This window comes from Adiantum capillus-veneris, chromosome 6 (assembly GCF_014529385.1).
Source record: "Adiantum capillus-veneris isolate H3 chromosome 6, ASM1452938v2, whole genome shotgun sequence".
NCBI classification, from domain to species: Eukaryota; Viridiplantae; Streptophyta; class Polypodiopsida; order Polypodiales; family Pteridaceae; genus Adiantum; species Adiantum capillus-veneris.
In genome coordinates, this window is record NC_140936.1 from 10,373,221 (window position 1) to 10,387,909 (window position 14,689).

The following is a 14,689-nucleotide window of genomic DNA, read 5'->3' on the forward strand; positions in this document are numbered from 1 at the left end:
TCCGTTTAAACACATATCCTCTGTTTCATTTTGTAGCTCCTCTGCATGCACCCCATATAGAGTAGTAGCATCTTGATGCTCGTCTGGCACCACCGCAGCGGCTTCTGATTGAGCATCTTCTCTGATCTCCTCCATTGATGCCGTTGTGATTGGCACATGGTAGCCTTCATACGTCCTTGCACTACGAGGGGCTACCTCTATGACGTACCACCAGTTTGATGTAGACTTTGTAGGATGAAATATTACCTGCCAGAGCCACATAACTTACATGAGAGCTTTCAAGCACATAACTTGTAAAAGGGGGATGTTAACTATTTACATACTTACTTGTTCACAATGCTTGGGTAGTACGAAAGTGTCTCTTAGGTCAGTCCATTTCTTAGTAGAATCCACCTCAAGAAAACCAGACTCTCCTCTACGCACAGTAGCGTTGCGACCCTCCATGATTATCTTGAACCATTGCACGTCGAACAAGTCGACAAAAAATCCTCTGTAATCGATCCTCAAAATCTCTTGCAGCGTGCCGAAGTAAGTGAGTTCCGCCACCACAGGATCTGCATCAGAGGAACGTCGTCGACTAGACTGTTCAAATTTTGCCATGATTCCACAATCTTGAGTAAAACGCTTTTTGTCGATTCGTTCCACCCTAAAATGTCGACCTTTACACCATGCTGCTGTGTATGACTTATACTACAACGAACAAAGATTATGAGTGGCCGTTCAAACGTTTAGAAATAAAGTCACTAGCTAGTCGTACATTGCAAACTTACCTTGGTCGCGCAACCCCGAGAGTACTCCCACTCTTCCTCAGTCACTTCGTCACCGCATTGTTGTGCGCTTTTCAATTGGTTGTGCAACCATCTTAAGCTCATGAATGTTGGTAGGCTCTCCAGAACCATCGGATAGTGCATCGGTGGTCGTCTTCCCCGTCTCCACTCGATTCGTGCCCTTTGTCGCTCTTGCTTTGCATCCTCATATTGTGAAATCCACTTTTGCATCACTGGATTGTGAAGCATGCAAAATCGGTTGATTTTAGCCTCTAGATCTTCCGTCATCTTCTTCTCAACACCGAGATTGCACATGACAATCCCAGATATGCGCTCATCATCTATGGTTCCCATAGCGTGTCCCGGGCTTTATCAAATCCGTCTAGCCACTCTCCAATGTACACTAGGGACTCTGATACCAACCAACCTTCTGCCATGCTACCCTCCGGACGTGCCTTTTGACGCACATATCCCTTAAGCGTTTTCATGAAACGTTCTAAGAAGAACATCCATCTGGAATGAACTGTGCCAGCTATTTCCACCTCATCAACTATGTGAACAAGAAGATGCACCTGAATGGTTAGCATGGTAGTAGGAAAATGTTTCTCAAACATGCACACAAGCTCCGCAGCATTTAGTTTGGCGAATGGTATGGAGTCTACGTTGATCTCCTTTTGTGAGATCCATTGCACCAGCTTTGCAAGTTTGTAGATTGTGTTACGGATGTCGAGAGACAAACATCCCTCAATGGCAACCGGTAAAATAAACTGTAAAGTATGTGCAACAATGATATTAAAGTCCACATTTTATGCAATGATATTAAAGTCCACTATGAACGTACCTGACACATTTTATGCCAATCGTGTGACTTCAAACCGGTAAGCTTTCCTTCTTTAGTAAAACACGTTCGGAGCGAGTGCATTACGCCAGTGGGGGTCCGCAAAGATCGAATGGTCTCTTTTACTTTGCGTTCTTGGGCTCCTGTGAAAATCCATGGTGCTTTAGGGAGTTTTATCGATCCATCAGACGCTGTTTGCGGCCAATATTGCTCCATACGATCCACATTTCTAAGGTCAACTCTGGCTCCCAAAGTATCTTTCTTGCCGGTCAGATGGTCCCATAGTAGATTACCCACATTCTTGAATATGTGCATTGGATCGAGCAAGTGATTGATCATGAGTCGGGGCCATTATGGTAACTCGTACCATAGAGATAGTCTCTTCATCCCTGGAGGCAATCCGTCATCGCACATCTCCTTCTGCTCTAACCATGCTTGTGCAGACATCCTTGGTGGCTCTCTTCCCAAAAAGCCGTCGCGTAACACATGATTCTCTGGAAGATACGCTTGATGACCTTCGTAGATTTGCTTCTTCAGTGAGGCACCCTACGTGCATTCAGTCTAGGTCCACATGTGACACATGCTCTGTATCCGCTTGTTTGAAGCCCTGCATGTATACACATGATAATAGATCAACTATGGGAAAAAACAAGATTTACAGTGTCTGAGTGAGGAGTGTCAATAGATCACCTGAGCATTCTGTTAGCCCGGGATAGTCATGCATGGTCCACATTAGAATGCCTCTGATCAAAGCATTCCGTCGTCCTGTGTGTCGGCTCATATCCACCACCTCTATGCCAATCCACAATTGTTGTAGCTCTTCCAATAGTGGACGAAGATACACATCCATATTCCCCACTTTATATCGCCCTGGCACAATCAAGCTTAGCCATAGGTGCCCCTTCTTCATAGTCAACCACGAGGGAATGTTGTAGTTGACGATGACAACGGGCCATACACTGTAAGATGTTGATCTTTGACCAAATGGATTTACGCCATCCATAGCCAGGCCTAAGCGCAAATTTCGAGCTTCCCTGGCAAAATCCGACCATGTTCCATCTATATGTTTCCAGGCTGCGCAATCTGCAGGAATTCGTAGCACACCATCCGAAGATTTATTCTCCTCATGCCATGATGCTAGGGCGGCCATGGACTTACATTCGAAGAAATGCTTGATGCGAGGAAGCAGAGAAAAATGTCGCAAAACCTTTTGTGGAATTTTTGTCCCGTGGAGATCTACTCGATATCTTTCGGAATCACATTTCGGACACTTCTCCATGTCTATGTATTCCCCTCTGAAAAGAATGCAGTCATTAGGACAAGCGTGGATAGAATTGTAATCCATCCCCAAGTTTCGCAAAATCTTTCTTGCTTCATCTCGGGAATCTGGCATCACATTGTCAGCTGGTAGTATGTGCTCTTTAAGCAATCTACACAACATAAAAATACGATACAGTCGTGTAAAAATCTATCAGATCATTATACATTTAGAGTTTTATTAAAGTAAACTAATTGTAATAGATCACCTGAAAAGCGCTGTGACGCTAGTGTCACTCCATCCAAACTTTGCCTGCATGTTGAGAAGAACCAGGAGTGCTTTCAATCTAGACATACGTGCTCCATTATACAATGGCGTATCGGCTTCACTTTTCATATCATCATAGATAAGCCTTTCTGAATCCATGATCGTCTCGATCATTTCATCAATCTCGGGCTCAAACATTGCCTCGTTGGGAATGTGCTCTGCATGATCATCCCCCGAGCTGTCAGAGGCTACATCTTGTGGCCTCACATATGCTGCTTGACCAAAGCGCCTGCGAACACGTCTATTGGGTTGCAAGATTGCTGCTTGTTGGTCAGCGTCAGAGTCCAACGAGTTATAATTGGCAACAACTCGATCTATAATAGATGGATCGAACTCGCCAAATTTGCGAACGTGCTGCAAAGAAACACGTCTTGTCCGTCGCACAACATGCTTGCATTGATTACAAGGACATAAGACCCTCGTTGAGAGATAGGTGTTTCGGTTGGACGGTCCCACATCCTCGTCACTACTCATAATGAGGATAAAAATCTTATAACCTGGACAACAAATTTAATATTCTATTGGCATTCTTCATCTTATCTCTCTCTCTCTCTCTCTCTCTCTCTCTCTCTCTCTCTCTCTCTCTCTCTCTCTCTCTCTCTTTACCTCACATTCTCTAGTCATGTCCAATCCCCGCACACCTCGGTCTAGAGGTGCACGGAGATCAGAACCACCGGGTTATAATCTCGTCTTTATTGGTCAATACCTATATTTGTGGGTACAAGAAATCTACATACCCACGTCTACATGATACTGCATGTAGTGGACAAAACCCCTTTGCCTCTTCTCTAGCTGTTGCACTTCACAGCATGTTAACATCTTTTCACAGTAGATCTTTTCACTGTTTGTTTAACTCTAAACCCTAAACCGTAAGTAATTCTTAAGTGGACTCGATCTAACGTAAATAAGCGTAAATCTAAATAAACGTAAATATAATTTAACGTAAGTCTACATCTAACCTAATCTTTAACGTAAATCTAATAAACGTAAATCTAACTAAAAATAAACCTAAATCTAATTTAACGTAAGTCTACATCTAACCTAATCTTTAACGTCTTTTGGGATAGTTTCCTACGACGTTAAAACTCTCTTCTTCTTGTGTGTGTGTGTGTGTGTGTGGGTAAACCTAAATAAACCTAAGTCTAATCTAATATAACATAAATCTAAATCTAACGTAAATTATGTTATATTAAAAACAAAGAACTAAACTAACAGGGATTATAAGAACCTTAAAACTGATTTAACACATAATTTTTCACATAACTCGGCAAGAGTTGTCATTCTCATCACTAAAGATGTGAAAGTTAACTTCCGGCGGTGACGCTGCCTCATCTCCATCCATATCTGACGACAGCAATTGGCCCTTTAGACCGTTCTTGCTCTTGTTACTAACTTTGAAGTTGCTGTTGAATGACTAGAGGTTGTCTAGATGGTCATTGTGTCGGGTATGTAGTGACTCTTGCCGCCCTGAAGATCCACCTTCTTCCCTATCTTCTGAAGACATTTCACCAGTACTTTTGGATCGACGGAGCCCACCATGAGTGAAGGCAGCAATACCTTCTTGTGTGTGTGCGCGTGTGTGGATGTGTGTGCCAATAAAAAGAGATAAATGGTATAACCTTTCTATCACCCATGCCAAGTATGATAGATTGGTTATGCCATTTCCCTCTTGAATAATAGGTCTTGAGTTCAACTCCTCGTCGGCTAGATCTTTAGGTCTTTTAATTTTAATTAGTTTCCTACGACGTTAAATTAGTTTCTCTCTCTTTCTCTCTCAATGTGTGTGCGTTTTTTTGTTTATGCATGTTTTCTCTCTCTTTTCCTCTCTCAATGTGTGCGTTTTTTGTTTATGCATGTTCTCTCTCTCTTTTCCTCTCTCAATGTGTGCGTTTTTTGTTTATGCATGCTCTCTCTCTCTTTTCCTCTCTCAATGTGTGTGTGCATTCTTTGTTTATGTATGTGTGTGTGCGTTTTTGTTTATGTTTGTACTATCTCTCTCTCTCTCTCTCAAAAACACTAGGTGTGTGTGTGTATGTGTGTGTGTGAGAGAGAGAGAGAGGGAGAGAGAAAGAGGGGAAGGGAACATGAGAGTGAGGAGAGGGAAGGAGCATACCTGGCTCTCCTTCCTCTCCTCGTGTGTGTGTGTGTGTGTGTGTGTGTGTGTGGAGAAGAAAGAGAGAGAGAGAGAGAGAGAGAGAGAGAGAGGGAGAGCGTTACCTGCTCCTTGCTTGAGGGCGCCGAAAAACTCAGATCTGAGATCTGAGTTTTTGGGCGCTCTCTGTTATTTTTTTAGCCCAGTCGGCGTCGCTATAAGCGTCGCTATGAGCGTCGCAAATTTACTTGTAAATTTGCGACGCTCATAGCGACTCCGGGAATTTTTTTTTTGAGCGTCGCTGTGTGAGCGTCGCTAATATGAATAGCCTCTTGTAGTGAAAGTCAACCAACATCCTTACTCATGGGGGGGGGGCGAGTCCTTATTTTAGGGGCATGAGAGAGAACACACACACCCTCACACAAGGCAAGCCTTGTCTAAAGAAGCTACAAGGAACACATGTCAAGTTCCTCTCCATGTTGCCCTCATAAGGTGCCTAAAGCCTATTGGTTGGCCTCTCAAGGAGTCCAATGATAATTTAGCTAATTAAATTAATTGTTTATGCATTTATCAAGTGCTCTCTCTCAAAGAGGAAAGGGCCCGACACTTGTCCTGAGGCTAGCATGGTTGTTTGATAGGCACTATGCATGTGATTGGCTAAGCTTGTAGGGGTCCAATCAAATTGAAGCTTGAGCTACAATGAGGGGTCGACCAAGGAAGCTAGGGGTGTGCTTGGGGGGTATAGTCACACACACACACACACACACACACACACACACACACACACACACACACACACACACACACTCACAAGCTCATTCTCTCTTGGCAAAGTGCAAGAGCTCCATCTCCTTCTCCAAGCTTGTTGGGAAGTTGAGAGCTTACACCAACACTCTTAGCTATGGAATGCAAATCCAACCAAGAGCCATGCTTCAATGCTTAAGCTTGCCATCTTCTTCATCACATCATTATTATGCTATGCTATGCAAGAAGAATGATGATAAGTGAGAAACTATCTCTTTCTCGTTTGTTACTTCTTCTTCCTCTTCCCTACCCTCATTCCCCACTAGCTCTGTCCACCTTCAAAGGTGTTTGAGGCCTTGGGATTGAGGCCGGGGATGGTTAATGCTTTCACAAAGTTATGTTATGCTTGTGATGCATGAAGCTTTCCATCTTCATTGCATCACCTAGATCACAAGGAACACAAAGATTGTATTGTACCAAGTCTCCCTTTATGGGATAATCTCTAATACAAAAGCCTATTGGAGGGGGACATGCTCCACATAAATCTGGTCCTAAATTATTGTCATGTTCTCTAATTCTCTCTCTTGAAAAATTATTGTTCATGCCAAGTTAATTAAGTATAATGTTGTGTTGCTACTGCTAATTATAATTAAGTTCACCCTTTATGTTCTCAAAGTAATTCCGCTATTCTCAATGTTCATAGGCCATTTCCATTACAACTTTTATCTTTTATCCCATATATATCCAATCTCCTCGTACATGCATGAGAGAGAGAGAGAGAGAGAGAGAGAGAGAGAGAGAGAGAGAGAGAGAGAGAGAGAGAGAGAGAGAGAGAGAGAGAAAGGGGGAGAGATGAAGAGAGAGAGAAAGAGATAATGGTGAAAGGAGGGAAAAATAGGGTGAGGGGAGGAAAGAATGAGGGTGAGAAAGAGATAGGAAGATAGTCAGGGATAGAGAGAAGAGAAAGAGAGAGGGAGAAAGGTAAGGAGATAGAGATGGAGACACAATTAAAGAGAGAGAGAGAGAGATAGAGAGGGATAGAGAGTGAGTGAAGAAAATAAAACTCCTCCGCTTCTCTCCCTCTCTCTCCCTCTCTCTAATAATCTCTCTATCTCTCACTCTTTATCTCTTTCCATTTCTCCCTATCTCTCTATCTATATCCATCTCTTATTTTTTCATCTCTCTTTGTCTATCTCTCAACATATCTATATTTCTCTCTCATCATCCCTCTGTTGCTCTATCTCTATTTCTCTCCCTCTCCCATCTCTCTTTTTCCAACTCTCCCTCTCTTTGTTATCTATTTCTATCGCTCTCTCTGTGTGTGTGTGTGTGTGTGTTTGTGATTTGGGTGATCTATAGCCTCAATTAAGGAGCACAATGTCCTCTATGCATTCATGTAAAAACAAAAAAATTCAAAGTTACAGAAGGATTTTTTGCGGTAGCATTCTTTAAGTAAACAATGTTCAAAAAAGTTGACTCTCGTCTCTTATTTTGCATACAATGTCTTCCGGCACTCGTGCATAGGTGATGATGCAAATAATTCGCGAGAAGCTTCTAATATAACCCTCTAGAATCTTCTAGGATCTTTCTTCTAGAACCGTCTAGACATTTTTTAGAGCTGAAAGTACCCCTTGCTTTAGCGAGACAAGTTCCACAAGGAGCGGTTTTGCCTCTTGAGGTCGAGGCAAGCTTTGATGGATGTTGTTGATAAAACTCACAAACTTTGGCCAATGCTCGATGGAGGTTAGATGCAAGCTCCCATGTTCGTTCACTTGCATCATAACCTATTGATGACAAGCTCCAACACTAAAACATGGAAGATCGGATGAATGTTCATAAACTCTGGTAACTAGGGATGATATGTGATTTGATTTACTTGGCCACTTATCTTGAATGCTCCAAGCCTTTGATGATCCAACTTTTGAGAAGGACGAGATGAACATAGATCATGACGAAGAAGCCACACTCAATCATCAATCTTGTATGGTGGATGTTGCATTTGGTGTTTGTCCATGTGGGCGCATTATAAATGTGTGGCTAAATCCGTGGCAGCTGGATTCTTTACTTGGTGATAAATTGGTGGTGGGAGGGAATGCACCATTTTTGTAAGTCTATCAAAAACCACCAAAATTGCATCGTAGCCAAAAAAGATAACCACGATTTACTAGGGATGGGCAAGGGCTGCATTAATCCATGAGAGCGATGATATGGAGTCTTGGCCCTATTGCAATTGTCAGATGTGTCTTTATATTCTTTGACAAGCTTCCACATTTGATGCCACCAAAAATTGTGTGTGATAAGCTCAATCATTTTGTTGACTTTAGAATGACCCGATGTTGGGGAATAATTTCTTTCTTGAAGCATTTGCAATCTTAACTATGTTGATGGTATATATAGAAGTCCCTTATAATACAACAATCCATCAAATTCTTCAAAGTCCTTCTAAGTGTTTTCTTCCCTTTTTTGGAGTTTGAAATGGATGTCACTGCGAATTGGTTTCTTCACCTTGAGAAGGAAGGTAGAGTCATATGGAGCCATGCTAGTCACTCCAAATGATCTTGAGTTGTTCTGACATCAAAAGTACTAACTCTTGTTGATCATAGGCAGGGTCTCCCCTCTTAGGTACAAGATAGGATCTTTGTGATAAAGCATATAATTTACCTTCTTTATTGTCAAGCCAATAACAAATGACAAAGTCAAATATGGATAAGAAGTTACTCCATCTAGCTTCATTGAGATTAAGGACTCAAGATGTCATGAAGTTCTCCAAGTTCATGTGATCTGTACATATTGTAACTTTGTGGGATGCTCCTTCAAGAAGATGTCACCACATCTCAAAAGAGTCACAATAGCCAAAAGCTCCTTGTCATGAATTTTCATCATTATTTGTAGCTTCTAAAAGTGAAAAGAAATAGGATTCTCTCAACCATCATTGCAAATCTGAGATAATACAACACCAAGTGCAAAATCTAAAGCATTCATCTCCAAGAAGAATGGTTTTTGCTGGATCTACATGTATCCAAATTGGTGCCATTGTGAAACTCTTTTTAAGTACTTCAAATGTTCATCCTTCTACACAAGCTTATCTTTTCTAGTCAAGCTTGTTAAAGGAGTAGCACTCTTGGAGTACTAAGATCCGATAAAAATTGGTAGAACCCAAGAAGCACTGAATATATCTTAATGAGGTGGGAGCTTCCCACTAGAGAATGGACCAAAGGGTGGTTGACTCCCATCCCATAGCTCAATGCCGCAATCACAAGGCTGCTTGGAAGCATGTTTGCATCCCTTTTTTCAAAGATATCCTTGTAATCATGATAACAAGGTTGCAATGCTTCCATACTCTTTTTTGTGGAAGGATTAACTGTTAATCGAATCCCTTTCGATTGCACACATAAATACCATATCTCTAACATAGAGTGGTTTGACGTGATTTTTGGATTGTGTAACTCAAGCTAGGATAGACCAATAATGATTGGATTTGTTGGGCCCCGCATCAGATCAAAAGCTATCATTTATTGTCACCTCCAAAGATTGGGTTTCATATCTGATGTCTCCTCAAGCAAGTGGGAAACCATCAATCACCTCTGTAGATGTTGGAGTTGACTTTTCCACAAGCATTAATTTTTGCTCCTTAGTGATTTCTTAATCGATGAAACAAGTGGTGGTGCCACTATCCAATAGAGCTTTCATCTCCACTTGATCTTCTATTACACAAATCCTTATTGGTATGGTGAAACTAGATGTTGCACCAATAGGTAGGAGGAGACCTTGTTGAGTTTTGGTTTAACCATGGTCCTACTGCGCATGGTCTCTATTGAGGTTGGACATGTATGTTTTTTGAACCTGATGGAGTTGCAATGCTTTGCACCTTAAGTTTTCTTTTGTTTGGATATATTTCAACATTATGTTCAAGTGTCCCACAATACATGCATAGCCTATTTACTCCTCTTTGCTACTTCTCTTATGGTGAAAGCATTTTGAAACATGTTGCATCAATTTGCATGGTTTCGGTCTCAATTTTTGGATTCCATGGACTCCCCTCAATAGAGGATATTTTTTTAAAGGTAGTGGACAAGATAGACTCTTGCATCTTCCCTTGCCATCTTTCAAAATTCCTATTATCACACTATGGCTTGAGACATGAATTCACTTAGGCGTTTAACCTTTGGTATAGTAAGCAAGAGATATTTTATATCATCCCTTGGACCCCACCAAAATTGACTGATAAAATAATACTCATGCGAGTTTAAATCACAAGTAAGCTGCTTAAATTTGGATGCATAGACGGATACAGGTAGAGGGCCCTCTCGTAACTTACAAAGCTTGGTTTTTGCAAATCTTTCCCTATCCACTTCCCTAAAGGTTGGTGTAAATGGTTTTACGAAGGCCTCTAGAATCTTCTAGGGTCTTCCTTCTAGAACCTTGTAAAATTTTTTGGGAGCTCGCATCGGTGATAGTAAGTGACAACTCAGTGTTGTGGTTTGGTACTGCATGTTTGCATGCATGCCAGTAAATACCCCATTGTGTTCCAATTCTTTTTTTCCTTGAGTCTCCCTACCAACTTAGTCTCTCGAAGCCTAAATTGGGCAAGTTTTTTTCTAGATAGATTCAATACTTGCAAAGATGAAGGTTGAGTTGAAACCACAAACGCATCTTATATCACTATGAAGCATCAGATCTTAATTTTAGTGTCACAAGATTGGCCCTCTTACTCTAGTTGACATTTGTTTTCCTATTTTTTATAGATATAATGACGGGGAATTTTTTAAAGACATGTCACTACCTGTGTCCCTCAGGCTTCCCCTTCAACCTCTCTCTTTGTTGTGTGGCAATCAAAGGCGTCTATCGCTCTCCCCTTTTTTTGCACCAGCTACTTATGCTAGCACTCTAGCCTCTAGGTCACTTGCTCAATATTCATTGAAACTAGGGTAGATCTCTCTTGCACTATTCTCATTAAATGTATCCAACAATTCCTTGAGTGTTTGTATCTCTTGATCTTTTTAAGCCTAAATGGCTATGTGGCCCGTTGTCATGACTTGGTGGTTGTATCTTTCACGAACCTTCACTGCTTTGAGCTCCTCAAGTACAGTGATTGGAGCTTGTGAAATAGCAGCTAGAGCAAACAAATCTTGCATTGCCAATAGCTGAGAGAGTGTGTTCTTGACCACACCTGTAAGAGTCATTTAGCTTTGTATTTCTTTGTTGCTCTTCTTCTAGCTTTTCTTCCAAGTGCTCGAGCTCCACTTGCATCTCACAATTAGCATTGAGCTAATCTTGCATGTCTTCAAAAAGGCTAGTTGCATTCTCTCTTTCTTGAGCTAGTGTAACTTGCAGTTGTCTATTGTCCTCATGGAGGCTCACGAGGTGTTGTTGCAACCTGGCATCATCCTTGACTGCCGCATGGGCCTTCTCCTTGGCATCTAGAGCATCTCTTTCCCTAAGCTGTGACATTGCCCATTGATGTTTGAATTGAAGCTTGATTGCTTCCAAGAGTTCTTCTAGGTCAAACTACCTGATTAGTCTATTTTCTCTATGCTACATTGAGCATCCCTATATGAATAATCACTAATCATAATCTTCCCTTAAAATCGTTAGCAAATAGAATTCCTACATGTGTTGACATAATCAAGGTTTAGGCATGTTCTTGGTAATTCCAATGAGCCACTACCCTTGCTTGGTGTAATCAATAGTGCTTGGTGTGATTAGATTTAGTATTTTTTTTCTAGATTGTTTGCATTGTGCATAAACCCTCTCATTTGGTGAGCTTGCAATTTTGGGTGCATTAGAGCCTTCACATCTATACACACATCAAAGCGTAGCCCATTACAAGAGCTTTTATTCAAATCTTCCTATGCCATATTTGAATTATGCATGAGAAAGTAATGGCTTGATTAATTTTGACAATAATGGAAGCTCTTAGGCATGCATTCTCTACTCATTGTACTCATTAATTGTGTGTGTGTGTGTGTGTGTGTGTGTGTGTGTGTATGCTATTTGAACAGACGCTGCTATTTGAACATGTGTCTGTTCAGCCTTTGAAATTTGAACATGTGTGTGTTTACCTTTTGAAAAGGTCTTACCCATTGAAATTCGAAATGTGTGTATTTACCTTTTGAAATTGAACATGAGTATGTTTACCTTTTGAAAAGGTTTCAAAGAAGTCAAAAAGTCTTTTAATACACTTGCCAAAAAGGTGTTGTGCTTGTGGGATCATTGTCTAACTCTTTTTCTTAAAGGAGCCTCAACAAAAAGCCAAAGTTTCTTGGATTGCTTGAATTTTTCTCGTCTGTTCTCACTTGCCCCCGGGGGCTGCCCATCGTGCCCACGTTGTCCACAATCCCTTTTTCTAAAAAAAGTGTACCTTCCTACATGAGGGGACTCTAAATAAGATTAAAGAAACCGTCCTTGAGTTCAATAAGGAGATTCACAAAATTGTTCAAGATCTCTCTCTACTCTAGTTTCAAAGCAAAATTTTAAGGCTTTTCAAAGTATAAAAGCTTCCAATTGTGCAGCGTCGCTTCACTTTTAAAGTGAAGAGGTACTTCACATAGGAGTGTCGAAGGAATCCTTCCCCACCCCCCCTTCTCACAAACAAACTATAGTCTAAAATTTCATGCATCCAAGCACATCGTCATTTTGTAACACATATCTTTTGTCATCGTGCAATTGTGAGGGGTTCAGACACTAGCCTTGGAACAAAAGCTAAATGCTAAGACTGCTTCATTGCAACATGAGGGATTGGGAGATTAGAAAGCTCATTTCAAGGGGAGGAGCAATAGCATCAGTTTTTTGTTTTGCATCAGTGTTATTTATCATTACATTTCCATTCAATAAAGATCATGAGAAGGCTACGGAAATAACCATGACAACGACAACACTGACATGGCATGGATAGCAGAGTCGGAAGACAAAGGAGTAGAAGTAGAGAAGGACAAACAATGAATCTGTGGTAATGAAAGTTCTTTTGCAGACTCTTGGACTAGAGCTGTGTTGTGGACTCCTAGAATGGAGTGTGCTCCTAAATTGAAGTGTTTATCATCAGTTGTCTCTTGGATTGGAGATGGTCTCCTGGATTGGGGATATTGATCAATATGGATTGGCGTAGTTATTTTCTATTGTCATAGTCCAAACCCCAAGGAAAGGGTTGTTGAGATTTATGGGCTTTGTCCTATGATGGTGTGTATCTCATCTATCCTATAGAGATACATAGGTGGCATAGAAACATGTGATGCATAGGTGGCAAAGAAACATATGGTCACATGTGGAAAAAGGCACCCAAGGTAAGATGTCATACAATGATGCCAAATAAGAAGCTTACACTAGCTCTATATAATGAGCTCTTTTGTAGACACTTTATGATAGTATCAATCAATCTACTTTTATGTTTACATTCTACTTTATCTCTCTTGTGTAATTAACATTGTCATTAGTATGCCAACACTATGAATGCTTCCCTTTTATATCCTCCATGATCTCAATGGGTGGCAAAGAAACATGTGGTCACATGTGGAAAAAGGCACCCAAGGTATGATGTCATCAATGATGCAAGATAAGAAGCTTACACTAGCTCTATATAATGAGCTCTTTTGTACACACTTTATGATAGTATCAATCAATCTACTTTTATGTTTGTATTCTACTTTATCTCTTTCGTGTAATTAACATTGTCATTGATCATTTGGCTCAATAATCAAGTTCTGGTCCATCTGCTAACATTTCCCCCTTCCTAGCCATTGCATGATCTCGTGCAAGCTTTGTCTTTGCTTTAGTAGTCAAACGTCCTCTTCTTCAATGTCTTGGTGCTTGAATAACTAGATATTTGAATGGGTTTTTGAGTATGGTGCTCTAATAAGCTATGTGGTGCACTAGTAAATGTTTTGTCAGTGGCTAAAGATGGTGGAGTCCATATATATCAAAAAACCCAGTCATGAATGCCTCTTTGAAGGTCTGTTTGTAGTGTGAAGGCAAGAACATGACCTGAGAATACATGTGCATGATAATGTTTTTGTTTGGGACCTCTATTTCCAGGTTCCAGGCAATGCCCTAAGTGCCTTCGAGAAATACTTGCCAAGGGTGTTCGCAGGCTTCTATATCTTCAAAATCTATGATGCATGTAATGATAATCTTGGCTATCTTCATGAGCATTTGGTAGGTAAGATCAAGGATATCCCGTATTTGAGGGATCACTGTCTGTAGGGTATGCACCATTTGTACGACTCTGTAGGCATGTAACAATGTTGGTTGGCTTTGACAATACCAGATAATTCAACACTGAAGGATGTCGGCTTCTTCATGTATCATAATTCTCCTAGGATTGCCTTCTCAGGATAGGGTAGAAAGTGAGTTTGATCCTGAGGTGCTGGGGTGCACTTTGGTATGTGGTTTCATCCTGTGAGATGAACCACTTCTTGCGCCATAGTGGTTGATTCTTTAAAATTGTGAGTACTTGATTCATAGGGACATGTACATCCTCATAAGATCCTTTTTTATTTGTCTCTAGAGGGAATACAAACCTCTTGCTTCTAGAGTAGAGCCTCTTGCTTCACCAGTGGTAGTGCGATCATCTTGTGGTCAAAGTTTTGGACCACGTCTTCAAGATTTTTCATCAATAGAGCGACAGATTCCAAGTCTCTTGAGTTCATAAGTCTTTGTGGGAGGGTTCT